We start from the raw sequence: 18,154 nt of genomic DNA, 5'->3' as shown, positions 1-18,154 counted from the left end.
AGCAGTCTTGGCCCAGCAGGTGTGCAAGTGTCTTCCAGTGGAAGGAAACAGAGGCTATATTCATTGTATTGCCTGGGGTGGGGGAAAGAATCTGTCCACAAGGCCATGATTTGCAACACTGTGGAATGCTTCTAGGTCACTCCTTCATAAATTCTTGTGTACTCTCCATCTCACTTCCGTCCTTGGAAGATTCACAAAGGCACAAGCAACCTGTCTTCCGACAATGGCCAATGCCAGGTTCTCCAGAGGGAATGAACAGAACAGGTATTCATCAAGTGATCCATTTCCCGTTGACCATTTCCAGCTTCTGGCCAACAGAGGCTAAGGACACCATTCCTGCCCATACTGGCTAATAGCCATTGATGGACCTTTCCTTCATTACATTGTGCTGGGAGCTGCACAGACATAGAATAGAAGATCATCCCTACTCCAAAAAGCTTACAATCTAAAAGACAAGCCAGACAAACAGGTGGAGACAAACAACAAAGAAAACAGCTTCCCAGAGATACAGTAAAATTGCTTCTCCATTTCCCTTTCATATAACAACTCCCCTCTTCCACTCATCTCCCCTGGGCTCAGCTTTCAGTCAAACTCTTACAGCCTGGGTTAGACCAGAACAATAGCCTAACTAGTTAGGAATCATGTTTCAAATGCATCACAATGCCAAATGCTTAAGAAACAACCTATAACCCACCCTACTACTCTAGGTACTTCTGCTGCATTGTACAAAGGACATTGCTCCCTGAACTGAGGTAGACATCAGTTTATAGAGGGAAGAATGATTGATAGTTATTGTAGCCTGATATTTTCAAAAGGGTCAGAGGGAGTTAGTGCAACAGAAGCTGGGTGACTAACTCCCTTTTGCTTCTTTGAAAATCCCAGCTGTAATGCCTATCCTCTCCATTGTAATTTGAAATTATTCATGCACAGATAACAGTACTTAGCACTTGTACAGCTCTTTACATGTGCATAGCAATGTGCAAAGAAGGACTATTAATCCACACAACATGACTACACACTAGAGGTCTGATTTAAGGCACTTTGGAGTGAATGGTTGACAAGGTCAGTAGAATTGTTCCCATTTTACAGATGGAGAAACTAAAGCAGGGATATGAAGCTATCTGTTCAAATCAGAGAGACAGCTGAGGACAGAACACAAGAGCTGATATTAACACTTCTCTGTCCTGTGCAGTGTTGAGAAATAGGTCTATCTATCTATCTATCTATCTATCTATCTATCTATCTATCTATCTACCTTCTCCTTTTCTTATTTGCTGCTGTTAAGCTACTATACCAGAAAATTCCACAGGTTAATATATTAGAGCTGCTTGAAAGTTTTCCACCAACACATTTTATCAACGGAAACTGTCTTTATGATGAAACTGAGATTGTTGCAAAAGAAAGAAAGACGGAAAGAAAGATGATAACTTGGGGATTTTCATGAAAACAATAACAAGAAGTTGTTTCTGGTGCAAAAAGTACAAAATATTTTGGCTTAAACCTGAAAACTTTTGGCGAACTGAAAACTCATTTGTTTTTTGACAAAAATCTGAAAAAAAAATTAAAACAAAAATTGGACAAAAATTAAAATATTTTTCATTTTTGTCAAAAATTTTGATGTAAAACAGTAATTTCCCAAATGGATCTATTAGTTTTACAACTTACAAAAAAGTACTATTTCCTTTTGTTCTTTCTAGACTTTATACTATATTACAAAAAAGGGAATAAGATATACTCATTCTTTCAGTATAGGTGTGTTGACAGCAATTTCCATGTAGCTCACATTACAGAGAAAGGCAAACTTATTTCTCAGTACAGTTACTTTAATCTGTAAGGCCAGGATAGGCTTTCGCTGTCTGGTGGATTAACTTACCATGTCTTCTGATAGAGCTTGTCAATACAACCTGGTTTCATTCACAATCTTTTTCTCTTTGGATGACACACTATAGCACGGGTGCTGAAAAACAGTGCATCCTGAGATCGTATATCTTCCTTTCCCCGCATCTAAACATACAGCAAATACAGGAATATTTCACATGTGGTTCACATTGACATCACAGTCATTTTACACCACTGTAGCAGTGTAAAGGGGCCTTAAAATGTTTGTGATAAGTATAATTCACTCCAACGGTAAGCCCCCATTCCACAGCCAGAGTGGTGTGAAGTGTCCTTAGCAAAAATGCGAATCTGCCTCTTCAAAACCAAAAGTCTCTGGCAAATTCTGTAGATTTTGACATTGAGAGGAATCTATTTCCATCATCATCCAACTGGCTTTACCCCTACCTACCTTGTTAATGAACTGCTTCTGAAATTGGCTGCATGGGAGGGTTTGTTTTGTACTCCACCCTCACCTCCCCATCACCCTGGGGATATTCGATTTCAACAGAATTTCACAGACTTCCCTAGACTATGTAGTGAACTCTGCTAAAGCAGGCTGGTCTCCTGGTGAAAGCACGGTACTGGCAGCCTGGAGACCAACATTCCAGTCCTGCATTTGCCAAACTGTTGCTACACAGTGGGAGCTTTGTTGTCTTAGTTAAGCCCCCACCCATCCACATTTCCCGAGCTTTAAAATAATGGCAAATGCCAAAACTGGACCCCTTCGACCTGCTGAACACAGACAAAGAGCTGGACAGAGGAAGCCCCAACAGTGAATTTTATTGGTCCTACAAAACCAAGGAGATATGCTTCATATACTTGACACCATCTTCTGACACCTAATCAATTCCCCATTTCCATATATCCAGATATAGAGAACTCCTGTAAGAGAGGGGAGGAAGCTGCATCTAAGGGAGTCAGCTGCATCGGTAAAATGTTCAAGAGTTTCCAAGGGCCAAATTTTTAAAGGTATTTAGGAGCCTAATTCCCATTGAAATCAATAGGGGTTAGGTGTTTAATCTGTTCCAAGACTTCTGTGAAATACTCAAGACATCGACCAGCAACTTTGGAAGCCTAAAGAGCTCTGAAAATCTAGCTAGGGCAAGATTTTTAAAGATATTTGGGCACTAGTGGACAATTTCAAAGGTATATAGGCACCTAACACTCATTGAAACCAGGTGCTTTTGAAAATCCCACTGGGTGCTTAAATACTTTTAAAAATCTGGCTTTATAAAACTTTTGAAAATGGGACTTAAATGCCACAATCCCTTTCGTACTTCTCAGTATTTTAAGCCCAGTTCCTACCGGGATGTAACAGAGAAGTGGGCCTCTTGTGTAGCAAGTGCATCTCATTTGTGTTTCACAGATGTAGCCCTTTAACCCCAGAGGTTTCTGGGAGTTGTAGTCTCCAGACAAGGCACAGGAGTTTGGGTCAACCGACCAAGTGTTATTTGATTACCTGCTGGAGACTATAGAAAGTGAGGTTCCAGGCACAGTCTTTGGAAGATGAGGATTGAGGAAAGACCCTGAAGTCATTTGCTTCATGGAGATCTAGCAGGAGTCCAAAGGGGTAGCCCAGAAGGGCTAGCTAATTGCTTTTCCACAAAAAAGTTTTAACACCAGATAATGTGTTTTTGTTGAACTCAACATTTTCTACAGGAAAATGTCAATTTTCCCAAAAATCTCAAGTTTCTCTTGGAAAATCAAAGCTGTATATCTCGTTTAGATTTGACATTAAACTATAAAACCACATTTTTTTCCTTTCCAAACTTTAATTTGAAACAAAATATTTCATTTTTAAATATGGATTCTAAATCATAGAATCCTAGCAATGTTGAGCTGGAAGGGACCTTGAGAAGTGACAAAGTGAAGCCCCTTGTGCTGAGGCAGGACAGGGTAGGACAAAGTAAACCTCGACCACCCCAACATATGTTTGTCCAAATCTCCACTGATGGGGATTCCACAATCTCCCTTGGGAGCCTATTCCAGAGTTTAACTGCCCTTATAGTTAGAAAGTTCTTCCTAATATCTAACCTCAATCTCCCTTACATTTATTGCTTCTTTTCCTACCTTCAGTGGACATAGAGAACAGTTGATCATAGTCATCTTATAACAGCCCTTAACATATCTGAAGATTGTTATCAGCTTCCCCCTCATTCTTCTTTTCTCAAGAGTAAACATGGCCAGTGTTTTTAACCTTTCCTCAAAGGTCAGGTTTTCTAAACCTTTCATCATTTTTGTGTTGCTCTCCTCTACTCTCTCTCCAATTTTTCCACATCTTTCCGAAAGTGTGGCACCCAGAAGTGGAAATAATGCTCCATCTGAGCCTCATCAGCACTGAGTAGAGGAGGACAATTATCTCCCATGACTTACATACAACATTCCTGTCAATACACCTCAGAATGCTATGAGCCTAGTTTACAACTGCATCACATTGTTGGCTCATATTCAGTGTGTGGTCCACTATAAATCCCCAGATCCTTTTCAACAGTACTACCACCTAGCCAGTTATTCCCCACTTTGTAGTTGAACATTTGTTTTTTCCTTCCTAAGTGAAGTACTTTGCACTTATCTTTACTGAATTTCATCTTGTTCTTTTCAGACTAATTTTCCAATTTATCAAGGTCCTTTTGAATTCTAACCCTGTCCTCCAAAGTGCTTGCAACCCCTACCATCTTGCTGTCATCTGCAAAACTTATAAGCATACTCTCCGCTTCATTATCCAAATTATTAGTGAAAATATTGAATAGGAACAGACCAAAGACTGACCTCTATGGGACCCCACTAGATACACCCTTCAAGTTTGACAGCAAACCCTTGACAACTACTCTTTGAGTACGTTCTTTCAACCAGTTGTTCACCCACCTGATAGTAATTTCCTCTAGACCACATTTCTTACTTTGTTTATAAGAATGTAATGGGGACTGTGTCAGAAGCCTTACTAAAATTAAGGTATATCCCATCTACTGCTTTCTCCCACCAACCAAGTCAGGAACCCTGTCAAAGAAATTAAAAGTTTTATTTTGACTTAATTGGACATTCAGATGATAAATTTTGATGTCATTTTTAATCAAAGTGCCACTTTTTCATTGACAATTGACGATTTGAAATGGAATATTTCATTCTGAAGTGTTGCAAATACAACTGATTGATTTTTTTCTAACAGAACAGTTCTACGGGGATGTGTTGATTCCATAAAAACTTTTTAGAGTGGTAACCAAGAACATCTGGAGTATAATACATAACTTGTTTGTAGCAATTGTGAATCATAGAATATCAGGGTTAGAAGGGACCTCAGGAGGTCATCTAGTACAACCCCCTGCTCAAAGCAGGAGCTAATCCCCAATTAAATCATCCCAGCCAGGGCTTTGTCAAGCCTGACCTTAAAAACTTCTAAGGAAGAAGATTCCACCACCTCCCTAGGTAACACATTCCAGTGTTTCACCACCCTCCTAGTGAAAAAGTTTTTCCTAATATCCAACCTAAACCTCCCCCACTGCAACTTGAGACCATTACTCCTTGTTCTGTCATCTGCTACCACTGAGAACAGTCTAGAGCCATCCTCTTTGGAACCCCCTTTCAGGTAGTTGAAAGCAGCTATCAAGTCTCCCCTCATTCTTCTCTTCCGCAGACTAAACAATCCCAGTTCCTTCAGCCTCTCCTCATAAGTCATGTGTTCCAGTCCCCTAATCATTTTTGTTGCCCTCCGCTGGACTCTTTCCAATTTTTCTACATCCTTCTTGTAGTGTGGGGCCCAAAACTGGACACAGTACTCCAGATGAGGCCTCACCAGTGTCGAATAGAGGGGAACGATCACATCCCTCAATCTGCTGGCAATGCCCCTACTTATACATCCCAGAATGCCATTGGCCTTCTTGGCAACAAGGGCACACTGTTGACTCCTATCCAGCTTCTCGTCCACTGTAACCCCTAGGTCCTTTTCTGCAGAACTACTGCCTAGCCATTCGGTCCCTAGCCTGTAGCGGTGCCTGGGATTCTTCCGTCCTAAGTGCAGGACTTTGCACTTGTCCTTGTTGAACCTCATCAGATTTCTTTTGGCCCAATCCTCTAATTTTTCTAGGTCCCTCTGTATCCTATCCGTACCCTCCAGCGTATCTACCTCTCCTCCCAGTTTAGTGTCATCTGCAACTTTGCTGAGGCGGCAATCCACACCATCCTCCAGATCATTCATGAAGATATTGAACAAAACCGGCCCCAGGACCGACCCTTGGGACACTCCACTTGATACTGGCTGCCAACTAGACACGGAGCCATTGATCACTACCCGTTGAGCCCGACAATCTAGCCAACTTTCTATCCACCTTTTAGTCCATTCATCCAGCCCATACTTTGTTAACTTGCTGGCAAGAATACTGTGGGAGACAGTGTCAAAAGCTTTGCTAAAGTCAAAGAACAACACGTCCACTGCTTTCCCCTCATGCACAGAGCCACTTATCTCATCATAGAAGGCAATTAGATTAGTCATGCATGACTTGCCCTTGGTGAATCCATGCTGACTGTTCCTGATCACTTTCCTCTCCTCTAAGTGCTTCAGAATTGATTCCCTGAGGACCTGCTCCATGATTTTTCCAGGGACTGAGGTGAGGCTGATTGGCCTGTAGTTCCCAGGATCCTCCTTCTTCCCTTTTTTAAAGATGGGCACTACATTAGCCTTTTTCCAGTCATCCAGGACTTTCCCCGATCGCCATGAGTTTTCAAAGATAATGGCCAATGGCTCTGCAATCACAACCGCCAACTCCTTTGAAGAGGAAAGGCCAGATGGCTACAGTAAAATAATGGGAGACAGACATATTAGCCACAGGCTAAATAAATCCCTGTTACCAGGCTAAGCAAATGGCAGCTGCTACATGTCAATTAAGACACCTGGGGCCAATTAAGATCTTTCCAGAAGGCAGGGAGGACAGCTAGGTTGATTGGGACACCTGAAGCCAATCAAGGGCTGGCTGAAACTGGTTAAAAGCCACCCAGTTAGTCAGGTGGACATGTGTGTCAGGAGCTGTAGGAGGAAGTTGTGCTGTTGGGGAGACTGGGCAGTACAAACCATGTCAGGCACAACGAAGGAGGTTCTGAGGTAAGGGTGAAGTGGATCTTGAGGAAGTGGGGGCTGCTGTGGGGAAGTGGCCCAGGGAATTGTACGCGTCCTGTTTCTAAAAAGTCAGCTACTATAGTTGATACTATTAGGGTCCCTGAGCTGGAGCTCAGGGTAGAGGGCAGGCCCAGGCTCCCCCCTTTGCACGCACCCCCCCCCAGCCAATACAGACCAGTCAGCTTAACTTCTGTATGTGGAAAGACAATGGAGCAAATAATTAAGCAATGTATACAAGAAGAAGTCATAGGAGGGGCATCTCTGTTCTGCTCTAGGGGAACAGGATCCTGCTGTCCTGACTTATCAGTACCATTGTAGCAGGCGTACATGTGTTAGTGTACCTGTAGCTCCTATGGGCGCTCCTAATACAGTGCTTTGTGGACAATTAATCTGGCCAAGCGCCTTCATCACTGAACCGAGCCTGTGGTCTTTATGAATAACATTGAGGTCTGCTGAATCTTCATGCTGCATTCTCTGCTAGTGCAGCTAACACCGGAGTTCCAAGAACAGCCGCACTAGCATCATTAACAACTTAGCATCCTTAACAACACTCTGCAGAACTAACAACATATATCAGTAAGGGGGGGGGGGGGTTATGGTTTGCTGTACCCCTAGGGGTAGCTAATCATAAACAGGCCCCCTTACCTGGTGTCCCTCTGCTTTGACTGCAGTGGCCTATGTTCTTAGCCACTAACAGGCGGTGGCTCCATTGGTTTATAGTAGTCAGGAAACCTTCTTTGCCTCCCTATGTGGTTTGGACTATCCCCAACCTGGCACTTATCCTTATGACTAGCCTGATACCTCATACGTACACTCTTCTGACACCTCCATAATGGATGAACCAACGATCAAGGTTACACTTAATTTACAATGGGAAATATAATATAATTGAAACTTATAAAGGGAAGGGGAAGATTGATGTGAATTGGGTACATCAGTAACACCAACCAACCCACATGTAACGCTACCCCCACAGTGGATTTCCTTGGATTCACGAGTTCAATTTATTCCACACTAGTAGGCTCCCGAATGTGGAGGAGCCCACATACCTTCATGAGTCATTACAGGCCTGAAGGTGCTTGAGTGAAGTGAGATGATGAGGGCACCAATTCATCCAGGGGGAACACCTCTCTGTGGCAGCAATAGGCATTACTCACAGAGAAAAAAGTCCCCATGGTGTAGGAGGCCTCCTCAGTGTTTCTAAATCAGTTGTTCTCTCCCCTTTCAGGGCAAAACAGGTAGGGACAGACAGTCAGGAGAACACTCACTCTCCCTCAGGCAGAGATCTGCTCCTTTTATTCCCCCTCCAATTGGCATAGTAAGCCTTCCATCCCATAGCGTTCACCCATTCACAAGGCTCAATAAACCCCTGCCTTCTACCAGCTAGGTGAGCACAGTGCAACCTTTCTCATCTCTCATCTACCCAGCAACAAGCTTGCCTCTCTTTTTCATCAGATCTCTTAACCAGGGTTACATATATAATATAAAAAGAAAAGGAGTACTTGTGGCACCTTAGAAACTAAGCAATTTCTTTGAGCATAAGCTTTCGTGAGCTACAGCTCACTTCACCGGATGCATACTGTGGAAAGTGTAGAAGATCTTTTTATATACACACAAAGCATGAAAAAATACCTCCTCCTACCCCACTCTCCTGCTGGTAATAGCTTATCTAAAGTGATCACTCTCCTTACAATGTGTATGATAATCAAGATAAGCTATTACCAGCAGGAGAGTGGGGTGGGAGGAGGTATTTTTTCATGCTTTGTGTGTATATAAAAAGATCTTCTACACTTTCCACAGTATGCATCCGATGAAGTGAGCTGTAGCTCATGAAAGCTTATGCTCAAAGAAATTGCTTAGTCTCTAAGGTGCCACAAGTCCTCCTTTTCTTTTTGCGAATACAGACTAACACGGCTGTTACTCTGAAGCCTGTCATATATAATATAATAGGTTATAAACATAGAATATATGTTAGACACAAACAGAGAGAGAGAGAGAGCAATAGTGTGTGAACATTTTCATGTATTGATTTTTTTTCAATATCCATTCTGAGATTTTTTGATCATTTCTTCAATCAATTAAAAAATATAGAAAAAAACTGCATGATTTCTTGTGATGAAAACTGCTGACAGTGTTGACAATTTCAACTAAAAAGGGACAAATAGTTTCAGTGGAACTACTCTTTCTTGGAAAAATGCCAGGAAAATCAAAATAAATAAAAGCAGCAGCCAGAATCTCTTGCTATTCAAGGTCACCTGCTCCGGACCAGAGCGGGGTGTGTATTGGTGGCTTAAGACACTGTTTAATTCATCAATCCTGGGGCCCCTATTTGGGATGCTGGTCCCAAATGTAAAGTAAAGCCACCAAAATCCTACTTTCATGTGTGTCAGATGTCAATGGCCTTCATGGGCTATTCCAAAAGCTGGGAATTGGCCACACATATGGATATCTTTGCCATGTACTTTTTCCTGAGCAGCAAGAGGTGGATTGGGTAGGAGTCATAACAACTGTCCCACACAACTGGATCAGAAGGAATATTCTAGGGGACAGATCTGCTATTTTATGGGTGTTGATCACTATCTATGGGCCAGATCTTGAGCTGGTATAACTATGATCTATTGTGAGGGTGTAGAGGTGGGAATCAAGTGTTTTTTTGCAGGCTCATTGCACAGGTTTCAATTTTTCTCTATGGCATTAAATTATCATTTAACATGTACCCCCTGGAGTGAAATCCTGGTCCTATTCAAGCCAATGGGAGCTTTGCTATTGACAGCAGTGTGGTCTGGTTCACCCCTGGAATCTTAAATTTCCACATCCATCCATCCACCTGTTGGAGAGACCTCACAAGTAACTCAAATTAATTCATCCTGAAGGAGAGGGAATCCCATGTATATTTGTGGCTGGGAATTTGAAAATCAATGGTGTTAAGCACATAGGTGCTTTTGAAAATCTCACTAAATGCCTAAATACCTCTAAAAGTCTGGTCCCCTATTAGTAGTTACATAGATAGTGAATACCTCACTCCACCAGAGAAGTACATCACACTATGGAACAGGCCACCCAAATACCCCATATGGGTTCTAGTGTGGGATGGAAGGTGACAACTAGGGGTGTGCAGTCAGAGGGGGTTTTATTTCTGTATTGAAGCAGGTTCTTTCCAGGTATCATCAAATACCTACAACCCATACTCTATGGGGACCCCATCCTGGAAGAAATCTTTTCTGAATTCCCTCTCCTGGCCTTCAAACTTCTCTCCATCCTCTCCTAGCTCATCGTCAGACTCAAGCTGCCCACAGATCAAGAAACACCAACTCAAATTGGCACCAGACCCAGCCACAACAACAGATGCAAAACCTGCAGAATTATCTCCACTGCTACAATGATAACACCCCCCACAATACACATTTCAAGACCCATGGATCCTACACATGCCTATCATAACATGTGGTGTACTTCATCCAGTGCACTACATGCCTCAATAGCAACTATGGGGGTGAAACCAGACAATCACTATGCTCGTAAATGAACTCACACAGGAAAAATGATAAAAGACAAAAACACCACATCACCCGCGGGTGAACACTTTTCACAAAGCTATCGCTCTATATCTGGCCTATCATTCCCCGTCCTCAAAGGATACCTGCATAACGCTCTCAAAAGATGAGCCTGGGAGCTTGAATTCATAATTTTGCTAGACACTAAAAATCATGGTCAAGGCCTGGTCTACACAGGGGAGAGGGGGAGAAAAGGGGATCGATCTAAGTTATGCAACTTCCGCTACGTGAATAACGTAGCTGAAGTCGACGTACTTAGATCTACTTACCGCGGTGTCTTCACTGCGGTAAGTCGACGGCTGACGCTCTTCCACTGAGTCTGCCTGAGCCTCTTGGTCTGGTGGAGTAACAGGGTCGACGTGAGAGCACTCAGTGGTCGATTTATTGCCTCTAGACTAGACGTGATAAATTGACTCCCACTGGATCGATCACTGCCTGTCGATCCAGTGAGAAGGATTTATGGCTTACTACAACAATCTGAAATGCACTAACCACCCTTTGTGTCCTTTCATAGGATGACCCCTGGTTTTTGTATTGTGGGAAAGGGTAACTATCACTTTTCTATTCACTTTTTCCACATCATTCTTGATTTTATAAACCTCTATTATATCCCCCTTAATCATCTCTTTTCTAAGATGAACAGTCCTAATCTTTTTAGTCTCTCCTTGCATGGAAGCTGTTCCATACCCTTGATCTTGATAAAGGAGGGCTTTAAACTAGGTTCACCGGGGGAAGGAGACCAAAGCGCTGAGGTAAGTGGGGAAGTGGGATACCGGGAGGAAGCACGAGCAGGAGCGTGTGAGAGGGGAGGGCTCCTGCCTCATACTGAGAAAGAAGGGCAATCAGTGGGTTATCTCAAGTGCCAATACACAAATTCAGGAAGCCTGGGAAACAAGCAAGGAAAACTGGAAGTCCTGGCAAAGTCAAGGAATTATGATGTGATTGGATTAACAGAGACTTGGTGGGATAACTTACATGACTGGAGTACTGTCATGGATGGATATCAACTGTTCAGGAAGGACAGGCAGGGCAGAAAAGGTGGGGAAATTGCACTGTATGTAAGAGAGCAGTATGACTGCTCAGAGCTCAAGTATGAAACTGCAGAAAAACCTGAGAGTCTCTGGATTAAGTTTAGAAGTGTGAGCAACAAGGGTGATGTCGTGGTGGCAGTCTATTACAGACCACCGGACCAGGGGGATGAGGTGGACGAGGCTTTCTTCCGGCAACTCACAGAAGTTACTAGATCACACGCCCTGGTTCTCATGGGAGACTTCAATCACGCTGATATCTTCTGGGAGAGCAATACAGCGGTGCACAGACAATCCAGGAAGTTTTTGGAAACTGTAGGGGACAATTTCCTGGTGCATGTGCTGGAGGAACCAACTAGGGGCGGAGCTCTTCTTGACCTGCTGCTCACAAACCGGGAAGAATTAGTAGGGGAAGCAAAAGTGGATGGGAACCTGGGAGGCAGTGACCATGAGATGGTCGAGTTCAGGATCCTGACACAAGGAAGAAAGGAAAGCAGCAGAATACGGACCCTGGACTTCAGAAAAGCAGACTTTGACTCCCTCCGGGAACTGATGGGCAAGATCCCCTGGGAGAATAACATGAGGGGGAAAGGAGTCCAGGAGAGCTGGCTGTATTTTAAAGAATCCTTATTGAGGTTACAGGGACAAACCATCCCGATGTGTAGAAAGAATAGTAAATATGGCAGGCGACCAGCTTGGCTTAACAGTGACATCCTTGCTGATCTAAAATACAAAAAAGAAGCTTACAAGAAGTGGAAGATTGGACAAATGACCAGGGATTAGTTTAAAAATATTGCTCAGGCATGCAGGAGTGAAATCAGGAAGGCCAAATCACACCTGGAGTTGCAGCTAGCAAGAGATGTTAAGAGTAACAAGAAGGGTTTCTTCAGGTATGTTAGCAACAAGAAGAAAGTCAAGGAAAGTGTGGGCCCCTTACTGAATGAGGGAGACAACCTAGTGACAGAGGATGTGGAAAAAGCTAAAGTACTCAATGCTTTTTTTGCCTCTGTCTTCATGAATAAGGTCAGGTCCCAGACTGCTGCACTGGGCAGCACAGCATGGGGAGGAGGTGACCAGCCCTCTGTGAAGAAAGAAGTGGTTTGGGACTATTTAGAAAAGCTGGACGTGCACAAGTCCATGGGGCCGGATGTGTTGCATCCGAGAGTGCTAAAGGAGTTAGCGGATGTGATTGCAGAGCCATTGGCCATTATCTTTGAAAACTCATGGAGATTGTCAGGCTCAACGGGTAGTGATCAATGTCTCCATGTCTAGTTGGCAGCTGGTATCTAGTGGGGTGCCCCAAGGGTTGGTCCTGGGGCCGGTTTTGTTCAATATCTTCATAAATGATTTGGAGGATGGTGTGGATTGCAGCCTCAGCAAGGTTGCAGATGACAGTAAACTGGGAGGAGAGGTAGATAAGATGGAGGGTAGGGATAGGATACAGAGGGACCTAAATCCTAAATTGGACGATTGGGCCAAAAGAAATCTGATGAGGTTCAACAAGGACAAGTGCAGAGTCCTGCACTTAGGACGGAAGAATCCCAGGCACCGCTACAGACTAGGGACCGAATGGCTAGGCAGCAGTTCTGCAGAAAAGGACCTAGGGGTTACAGTGGACGAGAAGCTGGATAGGAGTCAACAGTGTGCCCTTGTTGCCAAGACTAATGGCATTTTGGGATGTATAAGTAGGGGCATTGCCAGCAGATCGAAGGACGTGATCGTTCCCCTCTATTCAACACTGGTGAGGCCTCATCTGGAGTACTGTGTCCAGTTTTGGGCCCCACACTACCAGAAGGATGTGGAAAAATTGGAAAGAGTCCAGCGGAGGGCAACAAAAATGATTAGGGGACTGGAACACATGACTTATGAGGAGAGGCTAGGGAATGCGGGATGTTTAGTCTACGGAAGAGAAGAATGAGGGGGGATTTGATAGCTGCTTTCAACTACCTGAAAGGGGGTTCCAAAGAGGATGGCTCTAGACTGTTCTCAGTGGTAGCAGATGACAGAACAAGGAGTAATGGTCTCAAGTTGCAGTGGGGGAGATTTAGGTTGGATATTAGGAAAAGCTTTTTCACTAGGAGGGTGGTGAAACACTGGAATGCGTTACCTCGGGAGGTGGTGGAATCCCCTTCCTTAGAAGTTTTTAAGGTCAGGCTTGACAAAGCCCTGGCTGGGATGATTTAATTGGGGATCAGTCCTGCTTTGAGCAGGGGGTTGGACTAGATGACCTCCTGAGGTCCCTTCCAACCCTGATATTCTATGATTCTATGATTCTATGATCATCTTTGTTGCCTTTCTCTGGACAGTTTCCAGTTCCACTATATCCTTTTTTGAGATGGGGACACCAGAAGTGGACACTGTATTTAAGATGTGGGCACACCAAGGGTTTATCGTGACATTATGATATTTTTGTTTTATTTTCTAACCCTTTCCTAATAGTTCCTAGCACTCTAACATTATTAAGGGCACAAGAGCAAACTATCCCACTGCGTAGGAAAGATAGGAAGTGTGATAGGTTGAGTCACAGAGACCCCCTTGGGACTGTCACCTGAGGTGCTGAGACTACCTCTGAGCCAGTTTTCCCTGCCAGCTTGGGACTTCAGTACCTTGCCTTGTTTGAGCCAGACATGCTAGCCTGCTGCAAACAGATCCAAGTCTGAACCGCGTCTCCCACAAGCTGCAGGCTTAACTGAAAACAGTTTAAGAAGTGCTCCTGTCTCCAGCACTCAGATACCCAGCTCCCAATGGGATCCAAACCCCAAATAAATCCATTTTATTCTGTATAAAGCTTATACGGGGTAAACTCATAAATTGATCTCCCTCTGTAACACTGATAGAGAGACATGCACAGCTGTTTGCTCCCCCAGGAATTAATAATTGCTCTGGGTTAAATAATAAGTAAAAAGTGATTTTATTAAATATAAAAAGGAGGATTTAAGTGGTTCCAAGTACTAACAGACAGAACAAAGTAAATTACCAAGCAAAATAAAATAAAACACGCCAGTCTAATAATACAGTAAGAAGCTGAATACAGATAAAATCTCACCCTCAGAGATGTTTCAATAAGCTTCTTTCACAGACTGGACGCCTTCCTAGTCTGGGCCCAATCCTTTCCCCTGGTACAGACCTTGTTCCTGCTCAGGTGGTAAGTAGGGGATTTCTCATGACTGCAGCCCCCTTTGTTCTGTTCTACCCCCTTATACAGCTTTGGCACAAGGTGGGAATCTTTTGTCTCTTTGAGTCCCTACCCCTCCTTCTAAATGGAAGAGCCCCAGGTTTAAGATGAATTCCAGTACCAGGTGACATGGTCACAAGTCCTGTGTGACCCCAAGCCTTCATTCTTTCCAGCCTGACACACAGGAAGACTTGCAAGGAAACAAAGCCATCTATAGTCAATTGTCCTAGCTCATGGGAGCCACCAAGATTCCAAACCACCATTAATGGCCCACACTTTGCATAATTACAATAGGACTTTAAATATTCATGGTAAATAGGCCCAATGGCCTGTGATGGGATGTTAGATGGGGTGGGATCTGAGTTACTACAGAAAATTCTTTCCTGGGTTTCTGGCTGGTGAATCTTGCCCATATGCTCAGGGTTTAGCTGATTGCCATATTTGGGGCCGGGAAGGAATTTTCCTCCAGGGCAGATTGGAAGAGGCCCTGGAGGTTTTTCGCCTTCCTCTGTAGCATGGGACACGGGTCACTTGCTGGAGGATTCTCTGCTCCTTGAAGTCTTTAAACTACGATTTGAGGTCTTCAATAGCTCAGACATAGGTGAGAGGTTTTCCGCAGGAGTGGGTGGGTGAGATTCTGTGGCCTGCGTTGTGCAGGAGGTCAGACTAGATGATCATAATGGTTCCTTCTGACCTTAATATCTGTTAATCTATGACTTCAGAGTCATATTTCTAGTTTCAGATACAAGAGCGATACATTTATACAAATAGGATGACCACACTCCGTAGATTATTAGCTTTGTAATGATACCTTACAAGAGACCTTTTGCATGAAGCATATTCCAGTTCCATTGTATTCACACTTATTAGCATATTTTCATAAAATCATATGGAGTTCAGTGTCACAGGAAGTATGTCAAGAGACCACCATGGATTAACCAGGAGATCTTCAATGATCTAAAACCCAAAAAAGAGTCCTACAAAAAGTGGAAACTATGTCAGATTACAAAGGATGAATATAAACAAATAACACAAGTATGTAGGGACAAAATTAGAAAGGCTAAGGTACAAAACAAGATCAACCTAGCTAGGGACATAAAGGGTAAAAAGAAAACATTTTACAAATACATTAGAAGCAAGAGGAAGACCAAGGACAGAGTAGGCCTGTTACTCAATGAGGAGGGAAAGGCAATAGCAGAAAATGTGGAAATGGCAGAGGTGCTTAATGACTTCTTTGTGTCGGTTTCCACCAAGAAGGTTGGTGGTGATTGGACGTCTAACATAGTGAATGCCAGTGAAAATGAGGTAGGATCAGACGCTAAAATAGAGAAAGAACAAGTCAAAAATTCCTTAGACAAGTTAGATGTCTTCAAATCACCATGACTTGATGAAACACATCATAGAATACTCAAGGAGCTGACTGAGGAGATATCTGAGCCACTAGCGATTATCTTTGAAAAGACATGGAAGATGGGAGAATTCCAGGAGACTGGAAAAGGGCAAATATAGTGCCCATCTATAGAAAGGGAAATAAGGACAAGCTGGGGAATTACAGACCAGTCAGCTTAACTTCTGTACCTAGAAAGACAATGGAACAAATAATTAAGCAATCAGTTTGCAAACACCTAGAAGATTATGAGGTGATAAGTAACAGTCAGCATGGATTTGTCAAGAATAAATTGTGTCAAACCAACCTGATAGCTTTCTTTGACAGGGTAACAAGCCTTATGGATGAGGGGAAGTGGTAGATGTGGTATATCTTGACTTTAGTAAGGCTTTTGATACTGTCTGACGTGACCTTCTCATAAACAAACTAGGGAAATACAACCTAGGTGGAACTACTATAAGGTAGGGGCAAAACAGGTTGGAAAACCATTCCCAGAAAGTATTTATCAGAGGTTCACAGGCATGCTGGAAGGGCATAACGAGTGGGGTCCCACAGGGATCGGTTCAGGGTCTGGTTTTGTTCAAAATCTTCACCAATGATTTAGATAATGGCATAGAGAGTACACTTATAAAGTTTGTGGCTGATACCAAGCTGGGAGGGGTTGCGAGTACTTTGGAGGATAGGATTAGAATTCAAAATGATCTGGACAAACTGGAGAAATTGTCTGAAGTAAAGAGGATGAACTTCAATAAGGACAAATGCAAAGTACTCTACTTAGGAAGGAACAATCAGTTGCACACATTTAAAATGGGAAATGACTGCCTAGGAAGGAGTACTGTGGAAAGGGATTTGGGGGTCATAGTGGATCACAAGCTAAATATGAGTCAACAGTGTAACATCATTCTGGGATGTATTAGCAGGAGTGTTGTAAGCAAGACATGAGAAGTAATTCTTCTGCTCTATTCCACGCTGATTAGGCCTTAGCTGCAGTATTGTGTCCAGTTCTGGGTGCCACATTTCAGGAAAGATGTGGATAAATTGGAGAAAGTCCAGAAAAGAGCCACAAAAATGATTAAAGGTCTAGAAAGTATGACCTATGAGGAAAGATTGAAAAAATTGGGTTTGTTTAGTCTGGAGAAGAGAAGACTGAGAGGGGACATGATAACAGGTTTCAAGTACATAAAAGGTTGTTACAAGGAGGAGGAGAAAAACTGTTCTTCTTAACCTCTGAGGATACGAAAGAAGCAATGGGCTTAAACTGCAGCAAGGCGGTTTAGGTTGGACATTAGGAAAAACTTCCAAACCGTCAGAGTGGTTAAGCACTGGAATAAATTGCCTAGGGAGGTTGTGGAAACTCCATCACTGAAGATTTTTAAGAGCAGGTTGGATAAACACCTGTCAGGGATGGTGTACATAATACTTAGTCCTGCCTTGAGTGCAGGGGACTGGACGAGATGACCTCTCGAGGTCCCTTCCAGTTCTGATTCTATGATTCTGCTAGCCTTTTAGACTTCTGTTGTGTATTGAGATGAAGTTTTCCGAGAACTATCCACAATGACTCCAAGATCTCTTTCTTGAGTGGTAACCGATAATTTAGAACCCACCATTATCATTTTATATGTATAGTTTGGATTATTTCTTCCAACGCGCATTACTTTCACTCATCAACTTTCACTCATTTGCCATTTTGTTGCCTAGTCAACCAGTTTTCTGCAGTCAGCTTTGGACTTAACTATCTTGAATAATTTTGTATCATCTGCAAACTTTGCCACTTCACTGTTCATTCCCTTTTCCAGATCATCAGTGAATATGTCGAACAGCACAGGTCCCAGTGCAGATCCTTGGGAGGCCCCACTCTTTACCTCTCTCCATTTTTAAAACCGACCATTTATTCTTACCCTTTGTTTCCTATGTTTTAACCACTTACTGATACATGAGAGGACTTTCCCTGTTATCCCCCTGAGTAATTTCCTTCAGAGCCTTTGGGGAGGGACCATGTCAAATGCTTTCTGAAAATACTAGTAC

The sequence above is a fragment of the Lepidochelys olivacea genome (assembly GCF_965140295.1).
Source record: "Lepidochelys olivacea isolate rLepOli2 genome assembly, chromosome: 14".
Lineage (NCBI taxonomy): Eukaryota > Metazoa > Chordata > Testudines > Cheloniidae > Lepidochelys > Lepidochelys olivacea.
The sequence above is the reverse complement of the archived record's forward strand: the minus strand, read 5'-3'. Positions refer to the sequence as shown.